At 48.2% G+C, this 17,033-nt stretch overlaps 1 protein-coding gene across 4 annotated transcripts in view; it reads right to left on the reverse strand.

Moving 5' to 3' along the window:
• Window positions 1–16,659, reverse strand: part of FARP1 (FERM, ARH/RhoGEF and pleckstrin domain protein 1) — a 271,268-nt gene extending 254,609 nt beyond the window's left edge. The window contains exon 1 of one of the 4 annotated variants that reach the window (XM_032864124.1): window positions 16,543–16,659. The gene's annotated coding sequence lies outside the window, so the exon portion shown is untranslated. Of the gene's footprint in view, window positions 1–14,859; window positions 15,243–15,529; window positions 15,841–16,542 lie in introns of those variants that run through there. The other 3 variants (XM_032864126.1, XM_032864127.1, XM_032864123.1) reach the window with 3 other exon arrangements.
• Window positions 16,660–17,033: the final 374 nt, after the last annotated feature.

Consider the following 17,033-nt stretch of genomic DNA (forward strand, 5'->3'; position numbering starts at 1 on the left):
CACACCACAAAGAGAGAATCACCTTCCAATCACCATCTCCCCTAGAAGACTGCCTCTCACCCATGTGTCACGAGGACCTATATTCCTTTGCTATATGCCTTGGAAACCCTGGGAAGAAGAAAACCATCTATCTTCCAGTGGATGGTTTCAATCATACAGCAGGGGGAGATCTGCGATGCCCAAAGTACGTCTGACGTGACTCTTTATGTACGTGAGCGGGCTCTGCTTAATGTGCAGATAACTATCTTAGAAGGTTTTCCATTTCTTGTGTCTCTGAAACACACTTTACTTTTCACGTTTTAAATAACAAGACTAGGTCGTTAAAAAAGCAGTAAAAATTCAGTATGGGAAATTGAGAAAGCACAAAAAAGTTCAAAAGAAAAAATAAAAACCATTCATATTAGTTCTAGCCAAAGAAAAGCATGGGCAAAACCCTCTTCTTAATACACATAAATGTATAGGTCTTACCTAGAACTTTACACATACATGCTCATCTCTTAAGTAGCAAACTAAGTGTATAATCACAAAAGAAAGGGGGCAGGCGCCTGGGTGGCTCAGTCAGTTAAGCACCTGCGTTTAGGTGGGGTCATGATCCAGGGGTCCTGGGATCGAGCCCCAGTTGGGCTCCCTGCTCAGTAGGGAGTCTGCTTCTCCCTCTGCCCCACTCCCCACTCATGATTGCACACTCACATGCGTGCACACTCTCTCTAATAAATAAATAAAATCTTTACAGAAAGAAACAAAAACAAAAAAAGAGAGAGGTGACCAGACGCAGGAAGGTCAACGAATAGCATAAGAAATAAACTCAGAACCTCATCATCCTGCAGAAGGCCAAGAGGAGGGACGACATTTTCCAAAGAAAAGTAAGACATTATCTGCGACAAAGTTAACTTTTTAAGAGAGTTAAGCATCAGCAAATATTTCCTGAGCCCCTCCTAAGCTCCCGGCGCTCGGCCAGGCCCTGGGAGTGCAGGGGGTGACTGAGTTGGGTAAAAGGAGCTCAGTAAGTGAGAAAACACGTCCTGAGTTTCTTCCCGGCCTCTGCCAATTCAGCAAGTCATTTAAGCTCTCCGTGCCTCAGTTTCCTCTTATCTAAAATGGGGATTAAAAATCAGGGCAGTTGGATTAACTGAGTCCATGTACCTAAAGCACTTGGAGCTCAGCCTGAGACGCAGAAGGGCTTAATCAGAGTGAGGGCTCCGATGGGTAAAACGAGTGACAAAGAAAGAAAACACACGGTAGAAACAGAGGGTCCAGGTAAGCCCTCAGGAGGAGACCAGAACCGCAGAAAGGCTTCTGCAAGGAGGCGGTCAGGGACGGGGTGGACATCTGAGGCAGGAACGGAGTAGAAAGCTCTTGCCTTCCAAGCTGAGGAATCAGCAGGTGTGGAGATGGGAGGCTGGGAGACAGGAGGGCTCCTAGGGTTGGCTTTAGGGGCAGCACTGGGGGTGAAGGATGGAAATAGGAGGTGGGGACAGAAAAGGAGGCCAAGAGACCAGATTTCATTCAGCTGCCTTCTTTCCAGTGACAGCAAAACAGGTGGAGTTATTCCACGTCATGATCACTTTGAACAGGAAAGCTTTCCGGACTATTCCGGTAAAGTCGAAGGGTGTTAATTTATGTATTTTTACGTTACGTTTACCAGTAAGCATTTTCTAAAAACTCTATAGAGGCAGAGATATAATGAGCTGAGCCTTCACACCTGCTCTCCAGACAGCCCTAAACTCATCACAAAGGTCCTTACAGCACATACTCCGACCTCTAGTCATGGATTTCTCACTGAGGGTATTACTACAAACAAAACAGACCACAAGACTAGATGGTGAATTTGGTGTTCGCTACTTCAGAATGACTGGGGAAAAAAGGGAAGGAAAAAAAAAATTTAAACATCCATAGGAAACGGGGTGCCCGGCTGACTCAGCTCGTGGAGCTTGCGACTCTTGTTCTCGACTCAGGTCATGATCTCAGGATCATGGGGTTTAGCCCCATGCCAGGCTCTGAGCGTCCAAATCTTTGTGTGGTCCCCTCCCTCCAACTCACAGCTGGCCTGGGTGACCAAAACTACCATGGAAATGACAGTGTAAGTCTTCCAAACCTAGCTCATAAAAGTCATGGCAGCGTCTCCCTTGGCCTCCTCCTAGGTCACTCACTCTGAGAAAAGCTAGCCGCCATCTTGTGAGGACACTCAAGCATCCTGCCCAAGGAGAGCCCATCATGAAGTGCCAGCTGACATCTTTACCACAAACACACAGACAGAAACGCAGCCGTTCCCGAGGTCCTGACCTGCAGAAACTCTGCGAAACAATTAATATTTACTGTTGGTTTAAGTCACTTAACTTGGGAACAATGTGTCATGCAGCAACAGATAATTAATACACACTCTACAGCTATATTCTTTTCTCCATATCTACCACTGCCTTTCGGTGGCTTCCGTTAATTTTGTTTTTTAATTACTATTATGTATATTCATATAGAGAATGAACAAAATAGTTACTGAAATCAAAGCTATAAACCCTAAAAGTTCTCTGAGATGAGGACCCCTGGGACTGACACCTTACATGGACTCACCAGTACTATCACACTCTGGGACTTGATTTTATAAACATAATGGCTCTTTTGGGTCTACCCCTTCACAAAACAGGTAGCTGACAGAGTTCCTTAAGTCTGTGTGGTGTAGTCCAGGAAACTGGCTAGTCATGACTTTTTTTTTTTTTTAAGATTTTATTTATTTATTTGACAGACAGAAATCACAAGTAGGCAGAGAGGCAGGCAGAGAGAGAGGAGGAAGCAGGCTCCCTGCCGAGCAGAGAGCCAGATGTGGGACTCGATCCCAGGACCCTGGGATCACGACCCGAGCCGAAAGCAGAGGCTTTAACCCACTGAGCCACCCAGGCGCCCCTAGTCATGTCTTTTTAAAGTGTGTTTTCAGCATTTTTTTTTTCCCAATAACAATAACTATGCTGAGCTACCACTACACACGTATTACAATGGCTAAGATAAAAAACATTCACAATGTCAAGTCCTGATGAGGATTCCGCTTCAGGGTATTTGCTCATGAGAATTCAAAAATATGTGGGCACCAAAACCTATGTGTGATGGGCCCCTGGGTGGCTCAGTCTGTTGAGTGTCCAACTCTTGGTTTCAACTCAGGTCATGATCTCAGGGTCGTGGGATCGAGCCCTGCATCGGGTTCCACACTCAACACAGAGTCTGCTTCGGGTTCTCCTTTCTCTTTCCCTCTACCCCTCCCCCTGCGCACTTGCTCTCACTCTCTAAATAAATAAATCTCTAAAAATCTTTAAAAAAAAAAATCCATGAAAGGTGATAACAGTTGCACATTTACAGCTACTGTATTCATAACTGCTCCCAACTGGGGACAACCCGAACGTCCTTCTCAAGTGAATGGCCTCACGGACTCTGGTACGCCCATACAGCAGACTATGACTCGGGTACAGAGGGGACTCACGGATGCTCCCAAAAGCTCAGAAGACCCTCAGAGACGTCAGGTTGAGTGAAAAGTCTCAAAAGGTAACATGCTCTATGACTCCATTCATACATTGTTCTGGAAAAGACCCAACAACAGTGACAGAGGGAAGACGAGTGTCAACAGAGGCTGGAGAAGCAGGACAGTGACTACGAAGGGGCAACACGTGGGAATTTTTTGAGCTGTCTTGACAGGGTTCCACACCCGGAGCATGGTATCATTCGCACACATTGGCACATATCGTAAAACTCACAGAACTACCCAGCGGGGAAAAAAGTCACTTTTACTCAATCTTGATTTTTTAAAAAATACAGATGCATATGTACTTTCCTTTTGAAGCAATTTCAGATACCTTTTTCCCTTAAGAAGAAATACATTTTCTCTTAAGTCACCCTCAAGGCCCAGGTCCCTCTTGATGCCCAAATCTTTAAAAAATGCTGATCGCAAGGACTTGTACAAGCCAAGTTATTCAGAATCTGTGATTTGTACCTTAGGAGTCTACCTTCGTTCAAAAGATTACTATTCATTATTTTCCTCTACAGCTGAGGACAAATCCCCTGGCCCCTGCTTTATGTCCCTATAAACATTCTTGCCTGAGAGCAAAAAAGACCTTTTAGAAGAACACAGATAAAACTGCACAGGCTCTCAGTACATGTTTGTTGGGTGGGTTTACGGTGGAACTCATTCCTTAAGCCACAGGTTAGCTGGATCTGTCCCCAGACTGTCCCACAGGCATCTGATGGCCTCAGGGAAAATGAGCCCCCGTTGTGAGGTGCTCTCAAGCATGAGGTGACCATCCATACAGACACCTCGTGCCCTGCTGCCCCAAGCAGTCCACACCTCCTTTCAGTATCAAAAATGTCTCCATTTGGGTAAAAAACATATATATAGTCCCCTTGAAGACAAGGATTTTTTTGGGTCTGCTTTGCTCACTGGTGTTAATGTCAAGAACAGTACCTTCCATATGAAAGGTGTTCGACAAATCTCTGTTAAAAGTAAGATTGGGTCTATTCTTTGTAAGTTGTGAAGACATTAAGAATTTAAAGAGTTGTGATTTCCCAGACGCCTATGATCCTATGGTTAAGACTTCCTTTCATCTATCAAAGACAGGCTCTTTTTTAAGGACCTGGAATAAAAAAAAAGGCGGGGGGAGTTGGATACTAGCCCCTGACCTCCAGGAACTAACTGGTGAAAAGGGTGAGATAGCACACTAGGGGATAACTCCTTATACATCCGTATGACCCAGTTGTGCCCATAGGCACCCCTCCCACACATCTTCCCCCCACCCGACTCCCTGCGAACGTTCTACACACTTCTGGATCCGCTCTTCCAAAAGGTGTGACAATGGAATTCAGAAATAGGCACTGCTTTAATTGGGACTTTGAAAAATAGGCAAGACTCGGATGTGTTACAAATGTTCTGCCGGAGGCTGATTAGGGCTGCAAAGAACTAGCACTTTTGCTGGCGAAGGGCTTTCGACCAACAAGAAAAATTCTCCCAAGTTAGAAGAAAATAAAGCAGCACGCACACCTCCCATCCAGCCTACTGGAGGGCTCCTGGCTCTACTCGGGGCCTCTCTCAACCTCGGGGTCAGGCCAGTTACACCACACACATGCCCTGAAGGAGCCCCAGCCCTTCTTCCTACTCTGGTGCATTCGAGTACTAGGAGCATCCTCAAGGGGATAATACATAACAAGTGACAAACTACTTATGATACCCCTCCTAAGGGATCGTTAGGTTAGAGACGCTGCTCTTGGAGCACAGGCATCAACATTTATGTGACGGTGAACTTGGCGGAGTTTTGCACAGCCCTGGGATTGGAAGTAGGGCAGAAGTCTTGTTTTGTATTTCTGCCATCCCCTTTCCTGCTGGCCCCGTCCCCCAGAAAGGGTTTTTTTCCCCCCTCCCTAATTTTGCCTATGAATCCTAGCCATCTGGAAAGGCTCATGCTGTCTGGACCTCATCTCATGTCTCCCTGTCCCTCTGCCGCAGACACACAACTCCCCCCCCCCAATAAAAGTGGTCCCTCACGTGGCCTACACAAGAGTCCTCCTCTGGGAGGTGAGGGTGGAGGTTCACATTCCACTAGGTGACCCCACATTTCATCCGAGTCGGGGGCAGGCTGAGCACTCCTCCCAGGGGAACGGAACACACTCGAAGGATGATCCGAGGACTCTCGGATTTTAAAGCAGAGCCATGGATGCTATCCTTCCCGTCCTCCCCTGCCCTGCACCTCCTCCTCCACCACCACCAAACTGTCCTGCTCAAGATGCCAGGGGACAGGGTAACCCAGAAAGTGAAAGCAATGCCCAGCAAACACCAGAGTCAAGACACGAGGGAAGAAAGCCCCCGGAGTTGACTCCGGATCTGGGTTTCTATGCTGATACCCATCCTCCTCGCCCTTCCTGAGGTTGGTCCTGAAAACAAAGACACAACCCTATTCAGCATCCCGTGTCTCAAGCCGGGCACCTGTCCCTTGCAACAAAAGAGACCTAGGGACCCTTCTACCATAGATTTATGCACACAAGGTCATTGCCGCAAAATACTACAAGCAAAAACATGACCCAGAAAGGACCATGATACAGCACGTAGAACCACAGAACAGTAAGAAAACAATACGGAGAACCCTCAGACAATATAAAAGGGGAAAAAAGTGGCTTCTGAATGTGCATGCATTATTCTCTCAATTTCTGAAAAACAGATGTTGGCATAGATAAGTTAAAATACTTCAAACAGGGATGCCTGGGTGGCTCAGTCAGTTAAATGTCTGCCTTCAGCTAGGGTCGTGATCCCACGGTCCTGGGATCGAGTCCCGCATTGGGCTCCCTGCTCAGCGGGGAGCCTGCTTCTCTTTCTGTCTGCTGCTCCCCCTGCTCGTGCTTCCACACATTGACAAATAAATACATTTAAATTAATTTTTAAAAGGTTTAAAAAACATACTTCAAATATACCAAATATGGCCAAAAGTCAAATGGAAATAAACCAATTTTTAATTTTCATAATCTCTGAATGGCAGGATTACAAGGGATTTTTGACTCTCGGTCTTATACGTGAATACTTTCCTAATCCTGTTAGAGTGACACACTACAAAGGGCGCAGTAAGGTAAGCCTCTGACTCTTGACTTCAGCTTGGTCATGATCACGGGGGAGCGATCAAGCCCCACATCAGGCTCTACACTCAGCGGGGTAGATTAAGATTCTCTTTCTTAAGATTCTCTTTCTCCCTCTGCCTCTCCTCCCATTTGCATGCATGCTTTCTCTCTCTCTCTAAAATAAACAGATATTTTAAAAAAGTGACACACTACAAAGTGAACCTTAAAATAAATAAAAACATACTTCTTTAATTATAGCTCAGCTCAAATGCCACTTCTTCCCAATAGAATCCACTGTCTTACTATCCTGAACATTTCCACCACTACTATTGCTTTTGCAAAGTTACAGTCATATTTCACCTTTTATTATAATTACCAGACGCTTCTCCCATCCACCCTGGATCCCATACTCCGAGAGCAAGGACTGAGCCTTATTTTTGTGGCACCAACGGTAACTAGTACATTCAACAGATGTTCATAAACACCTGTTGGCTTATAAACTAGAGTAAGAATAAAAGTGAATATGCAAATTACTCTAGCCAGTTGGCCACCACCATGGTAAAGGGGGGTAGGGGGGAGATGATCAGATTTCTCTTTAAAAGTTGTATCAATTAAATGAAAATAGACAAAAATATTAATACTCCATAATCTGCATTTCATTCACCTGGCTATTTGACATTCAATGTATTTGCTTAATATTAAGGTTATTATGGAATCATTTAACTTTTCCTCACAAATATCTGTGTCTCATTTCTTAATTTGGTAAACCTCTGGCTTACCCAAATCTGACATTTTTAAGCCGCTCACTCCGCTAATAACCTTGGCTCCCAATAAGATTTGATGCCAGAGAACCACAAGTTCTAACAGGATTATGAAGGATGATGTTAATAATAATGTCCTCAAAAGTCTCCTAAGCAATATTAAATGTGCAGGTAAACGTCATTCTAGGAAGACAAAAATGGCAGGTACCGCCATGATTTTTTCTTAAAGAAACAAAATATCATGCTCAAGTATTTCCTGTAATCCAAACTGCCAAATGATCAATTCCAAAGAGAACTGAATTAGGATATCTCCTAAAAGACCACCTTGAGAAGGTAAAATCCATGTTGATTTAGTTGCAACATTTACACTCAATATCAAATACCTAAGCCCTTAGAAACAGTTCACCTCTCACAGAGATCTGATAGGACCATGAAATCACTTTCCACATAATTAACAGGGAGAAACATGTTTTCTCAGAGACAATGGTAAATGGAAGAAAGATAGAGTCTTCCAATTAATGTATCATCCAAGATGCTTTGGAGGGCAGTAACAGAATTAGAAAGTAAGTAAAATTATTATTTAGCGCACAAAGTCCAGGTTTGTATTATTTAATATACAAAATTTACTCTTCTTTAGAATACTAAGCTCCAGGTACAGGAAGGTCACAGACTCAGTGACACCCACAAGTCATCTGCCAGCTCCATCATCCTCTTGCCTTCTTCCAATGGCTGATCACAACATGGCTGCTGTGGCTCCGGGCATCACATTCAGTCTAGTCCTTGGGTCTCTTTTTAAGAGCACAGAATCATTCCCTAGAACCCCCTTCACAGACCTCCTAGATGCTGGAGACTTCTGGGAAGGATCTGGCTTGATGATCAAAGAAGCCAGTGTCATTACTGACCTGACAATACCAGATGTGTGAGAGCACGAAGCTGCAACAACCATTAGTCATAATAGCTAATTAGGCAGCGGCAGCCTAATTACCCAGTAGGCAACAAGCCCAAGTACGAAAAGCAACATGCTGGGGATGGCAGGGTGAAAAGACAGAAACAGCCTGGGTCCTGAATGATACCGTGAGCTGAGACACCAAACTGGGAGCCCCTTACTATTCCTTGACACAACTGAATGTGTGATGGCTCAAATTACTAGCCAGACATTCTACAATGTCAAAATAAATGTACTCTTAAAGGTGCTCTTCAGATTTTTTGGGAAAGAGCACCAATAACTTGCCCAACATCACAAACATGGATGGGCAGATCTGTGTGGTCCCAGTGCTTATGCTCCCAACTCTTGCCACCTCTGCTACCAACCTCTACCTCCCATATTCTTGCATGTCACGGCATGTTCAATACACCCATTTTAATTCAGATCAACCAATATTTATTTACCTTCTCTGGGCAGGAGAAACGACCGTTGGGAAAATATACTTTCTGACTGAACAATGCTTGTTATCTGGTTCAGAAAATGAGGAGAAAACAAGATATAACTCCTGACAAAAGAGAGGAACTAAAACCTTTCATAACTACCTACATATGCCATTCTGGTCTCTTTTTAAAATGTTGCATCGTGGGGCGGCCAGGTGGCTTAGTTGGTGGGGTGTCCCACTCTTGGTTTTGGCTCAGGTCATGATCTCAGGGTGGTGGGAGAGAGTCCCACGTGGGGCTCCGCTCTCAGCAGTAAGCGTACTGAAGATTCTCTCTCCTTCTTCCTTCCCTCTGTCCCTTCCCAGCACGTGAATGTGCGCCTATTTGCACGTGAGCACTCGTGCTCTCTCTCAAATATATAAAACTTAAGAAATGAATACAAAAATAAAAAGAAATAGAAGGTAAAATATTACATCTTGCTTTTACTCAAGGTTCCATTTTTGGATTGATTTCAAAAATGTTTCCCATAATCCTGTGCACTAAAAAACAAATACGACAATTCTCAATTTCAGAAATCTATTAATTTGATCATAATCTTAAACACTTTTTTCCTCAGATTTTCAAAATGAACCGGTATTTTCTCTTTCAAGTTTAAGTCTCTTCAACCGGTTTTAGTTAAGAACAAAACTGTTCCAAGTAAATGGAGGCCACCTCATGAAACGAGCAAGACCAGACTAAGCATCACACACAAAAACATGTTATTTTTCGGAAGTTGAATAAATTCCCTGACCTTCAATAAGTTTAATAATTAGATCACATACAATGTTTTCCTAATGACTTTTGCTTTTCAAAAGATACCATCAAAAAATTAAAAGGTCAGGGGCGCCTGGGTGGCTCAGAGGGTTGGGCCTCTGCCTTCGGCTCAGGTCATGATCTCAGGGTCCTGGGATCAAGTCCCACGTCAGGCTCTCTGCTCAGCGGGGAGCCTGCTTCCTCCTCCACCTCTCGCTGCCTGCTGCTCTGCCTACTTGTGATCTCTCTCTGTCCATGAATAAATAAAAATCTTTAAAAAAAAAAGTAAAAGGTCAAAAGACAGACTGATGAGAATATTCACAGGACACAGAACTAACAAAGAACTTGCATCCAGCATAAAGACTCTCCAGGCTATAAAAAAGGATGACATTGAGGATGTGCAGTTTATACTCAAAAGCCACGTAAAATGATCAGACAAAAAAAACAACTGAAAACACAAAAGATTTAATACACAAATGGTCAATAAGCACATGAAAAGCGACCATTAGCCATCAGGGAAATAGACAAACCACAATAAGTCCCCAGGACATATCCACCAGAACGGTAAAAGGACAAAGATTGACAATTTCCAGTGTTACTGGGGATTACAGTCACTGGAATGCTCAGATGTCACTGGGGAATGTAAAACAGTACAACACTTGGGACCGTAGCTTCTGAGAAAGTTAAGCATGTACTTATTTTAGGACCCAGCGACAAAATTAAAAACAGATCTCCACATGAAGACTTGCTCACAACTGTTCACACAGCTTCATGCACGACAGCCCAAACCAAAGGACCAGAGTGGCCCAAGGGGAAGGAGTAGACACATGGTGCCATGCCCAGACCCTGAAATGCTACTGGGTGAGAGAAAGAGGATGGGAGGGAGGAGTTGGGTGGGGGGGGAGAAAGAGGAGGAGAGGATAGGAGAATCAAAGTCAAGAAGGAAAGAAATCTTACCTCAACAGAGTGAAACCGCAGAACTCCAAAGAACCCTAAAAGAAGCCACTGGGAGAGGTGCCTGGGTGGCTCGGTCGGTTAAGCATCTGAATCCTGACCTCAGCTCAGGTCTTGATCTCAGGGACCTGAGTTCAAGCCCCACATTGGGCTCCACGCTGGGCATGGAGACTACTTATTTAAAAAAAAAAATTAAAATTAAAAAAAGCCAGAGAGAAAAGACAGACTACTCACAAAAAATAATCAGCCTGACAGCTGACCTTGTAGCAACAACAATGGAACCAGGAGACAGTTGATTAATACAAAAGCAATCCAGAATTGCACACCCCAGGCATCATTCCAGAACAAGAATATTTAAAGGCATACAAACACGGAGGTTACCACCAACGGACGCTCACTAATAAAACTCCTAGAAAATATATGCCAGGAAGAAGGAAAATTCTCCCAGAAGCTAGCTTCTCAGACAAGTTCTGCTTTCTTCCTCGTGTTTTTAGGTTTAAGTTTTTGCTTTTTAATACCACTGTATCTTTTTACAGTGTCACCCAGTATTAAAGGTTAAGTTTTTTTTTAAAGATTTTACTTATTTGAGAGAGAGTGAGAGAGAGCACAAGCACAGGGGAGGGGCAGAGAGAGAGAGAGAAGCAGACTCCCCACCGAACAGGGAGCCCAACGTGGGGCTCAATCTCAGGACCCTGGGATCATGACCTGAGCCGAATGCAGATGCTTAACCGACTGAGCCACCCGTGCGCCCCTAAAGGTTAATTTAAATTGTAATATTAGAGCAAAACAGAAACAAAATCAAATGTCAAATTTTCAAATTCCCAGAACAGCAACCTTAAAAGACTTTAAACACTAACTGGGAAGGACACTGAAAACGAGATTTACTTAATCACTGCAAGTATTTCCCAAGGGAGTGCCATGGGCCAGGCATATACTAGATCCTGAGTTAACAGGATGAGAACCAAAAAATGAAACTCACCGTGATCCTGGATTTGTAAGTTTTCTTTTTACAAGGTACCTTGACGGGAAGCCAAAGTCTGTGTGCAGCACAACGTTACTCTTGTGCTAAGAAATACTGTCATAATAGAGTTAAAAGCAATCCAGTTTGGCCCGTGGCTCCTTTGTTTGAAAATGTATGCACAAATATGACAATTTCAACACAAGAAATTAATTCAGTGCAAACGATGAATTCCCACCTCATTTATTTGCCAATCTTACCGTGTGTCTAGTCTTTCCATCCCCCATTAAAAATAAGAACACTGCCACCGTGAGCCGGGTTCTCAGCCACTCTGTTTCAGTCACATTGTACCGGATGCTCCCCGGCTTATTTCACAAATACCAAAAGCCGAGAGCACCATATTTCCTATCTATCAAGTGGCCACTTCTGCTTAGAGTACCCACTCGGCAACACATTCTTTTTTAACTGCCTTAAACTAGGACAAGGGCAGCCTAAAAAAGTCAGTTTCTCCACTTAAAAATAAACATCTTTTGGGGGGCTTCTTGATTAAAAACAAAGGCAGCATCTGGCATAAAAAGCCTGGTGAAATCGGCATTTCAAGTCATTTGAATGGAAACCGTCAGGCTCTGATCTTTCTGGACATGTGCAAGTGGTTAGCAGGTTAACCTGGAGACGGACCCTGCAGCAGAAACCCTACCCATTAAAAAGCCAGAAAAAGAGGTTGACCTACTGCTTTCCATTTAGTGGCCAGGCTTCGAGAGCCTGCCTTTCAGTCGAAGGCACCCCACAACAGGACAAGGTCAGCCACAGGAACCCCAAAAGCCTGGCCCTTCCCCTCCCAGGCAATGGCACCCAACACCTGAAACAACCGTGCACCCCTCAGTGGCAATGACTCGAGCCAGCCACTCTATTTGGGGATTAGGGGGGCCCTCTCTTTTCTGGAACATCTTTTGTTACTGGGGAAAGCGCACGTCTGGAAAACACGATGCAGTTCTCTGCGATAAGCAAGGCCAGTTGCAAAGGGCTGGTTTCCAATGCCTGGTTCTCTGTGCTACCAGATCACTGGCCTAGGACCTACACATCCACACAACTTGTCCCATCCTCTGGGAAAGTCACAATGTCACCTTTCCTATAGACTGTCCAGCACGCAAAGCCTGGGCACTTGCCTTTTCTTCACTGGTCTCTAACCTCTACTAGGATGGAAAAAGCTTGTGATGGTATGGCAAAGCACCCTCATAAAAATTTGAATCATTTTCCAAATGAATTAAACTCTGCTATGCTTGGTGAGTTAGAGAGGGTGAATTCCACTTTTAAAAAAACTAACCCTTTCGAAACTAGTTAATTCTTAACTTCCCTTGGACAGTTTCTTTAATCAAATACAAAACACAAACATCCACCCAGGTTCCTTTCAGGCTCAAAATAATTATAAAATAAATGCAATGTACCAAAAAAAAAATGTCTAGGATTTTTTTTTTTTTTTAATTTCATTTGGGTAAATTTGACTACAGTAGCACTAGTGTTCTCCTATGACCCAAGGAATCCAATCACCCTACAAATTCCAGGAAGATACCATCTATGTGAAAAGGGGCATTATAAACCTAACTCCAGGATTTCCATAGGGACAGACTCCCTAAATGAATGACCACGCACCAACTCACAAGGGGCACGCTGCAGAATCCGTGACCCTATGTGGCACCACGACATCAACTTCAACTATTTCAAGTTTCCTGCCCACATACAAGAAACAAGAGATTCTGGGAAGGCTTGGGCTAGGGAGGCATTAACTCAGTATGTCCACCAAAGCTCTGCCCAGTGAGCCAGCCACTGGCCAACAGTACCCATTTATTTTACCCAGAGGCAGATCTATTAGCCAGACATTCTAAAAACACAAACGTTTTGTTGTGCTTGGAGAAACTCCAATATTGGTGCCTTGCTGCAGAACGATGCTACCCGAATATAAAGTGAGCCATGTGGATGTTGAACCCACATAGGAAAGGTGGCGTCGGGAACTGTCATACCAGAAGACCAACCCTTTGCAAAGGCTAAAGGTAAAGCCCCAAGCTGTGCAATGAGGGAAAAAAGCCAAAGACAGGAGACAGCAGGAGGCCCCACCGCATCAGAACCATGAGGGCAATTTTTAAGGCAACTCCCTCAAAGATCTCTGCACCAAAAAGGCCCTGTCTCCCTCCTCTCCCTTTTAGATTCAATAAGAAAATCAAGACAATGCTGAAGGTCCTTAGGAAATGGGCTTGGCAAGTCACCACGTGCAAAACACATTAAACAGAACCTAAGGGGTTTGGCTTTCCGAAGACTGCCCGGCCTGCCGGGTGGGGTGACAGGGGTCCACAAAAGTCAAGGCATGGGCGCAGCGGGAGAACGGGGGCGGGCTAGCAGAGCAAGTGAACCTTGGGAAACTGACAAGAAAGGCATTAATAGCATTAATAAACTGAAACAGCCAGAGGCCACCATGGTACTCCAGAAGGCCCACCGACAGGCTCAGACCGCTCAAATGCTCTCCAACCTCTCCGGAAGCTGATCTGATCTCAGGGTCCTCGTTCCTTCCTGAGCCCACCTTCCTCCTTTCTGGGGTCCTGCAACGATCCCAGCAGCTGCCCGGCCCCAATGAAAACGACAAACCAAATCCAGAGTGATGACGGGAACTCACACCCCCCTCCCCAAACACACACACACACACAAACACGCGCGCGCGCACGCACGCACAACACACTCACTCACTCAAGGGTCTGGCCAGATCACACAGCTGAAGTTTCCGGAACTTAAATCGTAAAACCACAATCAGAAGTTGTTGTTTTGAAATGCTCACCACAAAAATCTGTGTCCCTTGCTTGAAAGAAAGAAAAAAAAAAAAAAAACAAAAAAAAAACTGCTCTCCATAAAGACAGACGATAAAGAGAGACAAAAATCTAACTTAGGCAGAGGGTGTGTTCCTCTTTGTCACCTACCAGGGTGTTCGCGCCGCGCGTGGGCGAGCGCCTAGCATCCAGCAGTGCCGTGGCACCCAAGCCAGTGGCCACCTCCCCAGCCCCGAGATCCGCCTCTGGGGCCAAGATTCCGCCGGAGGTCCGGAAGCGGCGTCCGGCGCTGTCACTGTGCCGGGTGGGATGGGAGGAAGCGGGGGAAGGGCGCCGCGGGGTGGGGGAGGCGAAGGGGGCCGCGCGCGGCGCCCCGCTGCCCCGAGTGAGAAGAGTGCAAAGGGTGGCCCGCCGCCCGGAGGCCCCCGAGCTCCTGCTATTGTTGCCGGGGCTGCCCGGGGCCGGCGGGCGGGAGCCCGATCCCACCCGCCGCCCGCCTCCTCCCGGCAGGACCCCGCCGGCACGCACCCACCTCCACCCGCGCCCCTCCCCCCCGGCGGGTCGGCTCCCGGCGCCCCGACTCGCACAAGTTGCCGCCCTCCCGCCCGGCCGCGGTCATTGTTCGCCCCGCGCCTCCTACCTCCACGGCGCCGGCGGCTCCGGCTCCCACTCCCGGCCTCCGGGCTAGCAGCTCCGAGCCCCGACTGCCGAGGGTGCGGCGGCTCCGGGCTGCGCGTGCAGCGGGGGCGCTCGGCTATTAATACCCGCGGGCAGCGGCGGCGGCGGCGGCGCCGGAGCGCAAGCGGGGCAGGGGGTGACCGGCCGAGGTCCGAGCCATCAAAGGTGGCGCGGGGCGGAGGGGAGGGCGGAGCAGGCAGGGTGGGTGGGGAGCGGGCTCAGGGTCGCCATGGCCGCCTCGACGCCGGGCCGAGAGCCACTCGCGCTGGGAGGAGCGGCGCAAAGCGGGCGGCGGCCGCGTCCCCGCCCCGCGCCCCAGCCGAGCGCCCGCACCCCTGCGCCCGCGCGGGACCCGCCGCCTCCAAGGCCGGCGAGCGGGAAGTGAAGGCGATCGCGCCCCTCCCCGGGCCTGGGCCGGCCCCTCGGCGGGGGGGAGCTGGGGCGCCGCGCCGCCCGAGCCGCGGGGACAGCCAGAGAGCCACAGCCCCCTCCAGCGTCCGGGCCGGCAACCTGCGCGCCAGCGCGCCCCGCCCCGCTCCGCCCTGGGGGCAGGTGCACCGTGGGGGGTGGGGGGCGCCGGCCCGGAGCGGCCCTCCCGGACCCCGCGAGCCCACCTTGGGTCTGTGCCTTACTTGGGCCTAAAGCCAGAACCCGGGTCTCAGCGCGGCGCCAAGGAACAGAGCTCAGGAAGGGCTGGGGACTGCGCTGCGCCACCGGGGATTCGCCAATCCTGCTGCGGACGGTGAAAGCGATCTCAGGAGAGCGGAAGACTGAGCGCACCGGCTAAAACCGGGAGCAGCGGGGAGCCGGGCGGCTGCGCGGACTCCGCAACTCGCTGGCTGAGGTCATGCAAGCTGGTGCTCGTGTGTCCACCTAGGACTTTACGTGGTCGCGCGGGAAGCGGCGTTTTGCAGAGATCCGCGAGCACCTCCTCTCCCAAGCCGCACGAACGGGCTTCCGGCACCACCCTGGGCTGCGAGAGACTTAATCCTGCAGGGGCGGTTGCCACCTCCCCCCGCCACCACCGGGTGTCTTGCACCCTGGCGATTCCCAGGACAGTACCCACCCCTAGGTGCCCCACCGCCACGTCAGGAGCAAAGCCCCGGCGGGGAAGGGAAAAGGCTGGGAGCTGGTTTGCGAAATTCAACGGGGGAGGGAGCGAGATTGAGCACCGAGGCGGCTGGGACCTACGGCGGGGGGGAAACGCAGTCACCGTCCCCACCCTCCGACTGGGAGTTCCTGCTTTACGGTCTCCATCCCCCCTTCCCGGGCCCTCGGTGTCGCCTTTCCCCCTCCAGGCTGTAGACTTCCCACTGGTGGAGGAGAAAGGGCGGGTGGCAGCAGCTTAGAACCCCGGGGAACCCCGTGTTAGATCCCGAAGCCGTGAGCTTCCCGCCTCTGGAGGCCGCTGGCTCCGGAACCCTGGTCACTGTGCGCCTTAAAGGGGTTCCCAGGCCTCGAACCAGGTGGATGGGTTTCAAGGGACAGGAGCAGAGCAAGGGGCCCCTTGGGGCGGTGTGGGCGGACACAACAGGGCGCTTAGACGCACAGAGGGTACCTGCGAGCGGCAGGTGCGAGTAGTTTCTAGAAAGGAGCAAAGAGGCAAATATTTAGTATGAGGTACTGGCCTGTCACCCACCCCTACCTTATCAGGTTCTCGAACGGTCAGTCCGCATCAGAATGGCCGGCGGGACTAGCTGGTCCGGCCCCATCCGCAGAGTTTCGGATTCTGTAGGTCGGGGGTGGGGCTTGAGAATTTGTGCTCCTTTAGCAGGTGTGTTGGAACCGCTGGACGGGCATAATGGTTCCGAGTCCTAGAATCACCGAAGATTCAAAAAACAAACAAACAAAAACAAAAAAAAAGCAGAGCAAAACTCACTGGCCAGACTTCACCTCAGCCGAGTACATCAGAATCTATGGGGCTGGGACCCAGGCCTCAGTCTTCTTCAAGCTCTGGAGGTGATTCCAATGGGAAGCCAGTTTGGAGAACAATTGTTTTAATCCTGAAAGCATACGTGAATCACCTGGGGATCCTGTTAAGATGCAGATTCTGGTTTAGTAAGGTTGGGTCCCTATCTCTCTCTCTCTCTCTCTCTCTTTTAAGATTTTGAGAGAGAGAAAGAGAGAGAGAAAGCA

This window comes from Lontra canadensis, unplaced genomic scaffold (assembly GCF_010015895.1).
Source record: "Lontra canadensis isolate GAN:19392208 unplaced genomic scaffold, GSC_riverotter_1.0 scaffold26, whole genome shotgun sequence".
In the NCBI taxonomy this organism is placed as follows: Eukaryota; Metazoa; Chordata; class Mammalia; order Carnivora; family Mustelidae; genus Lontra; species Lontra canadensis.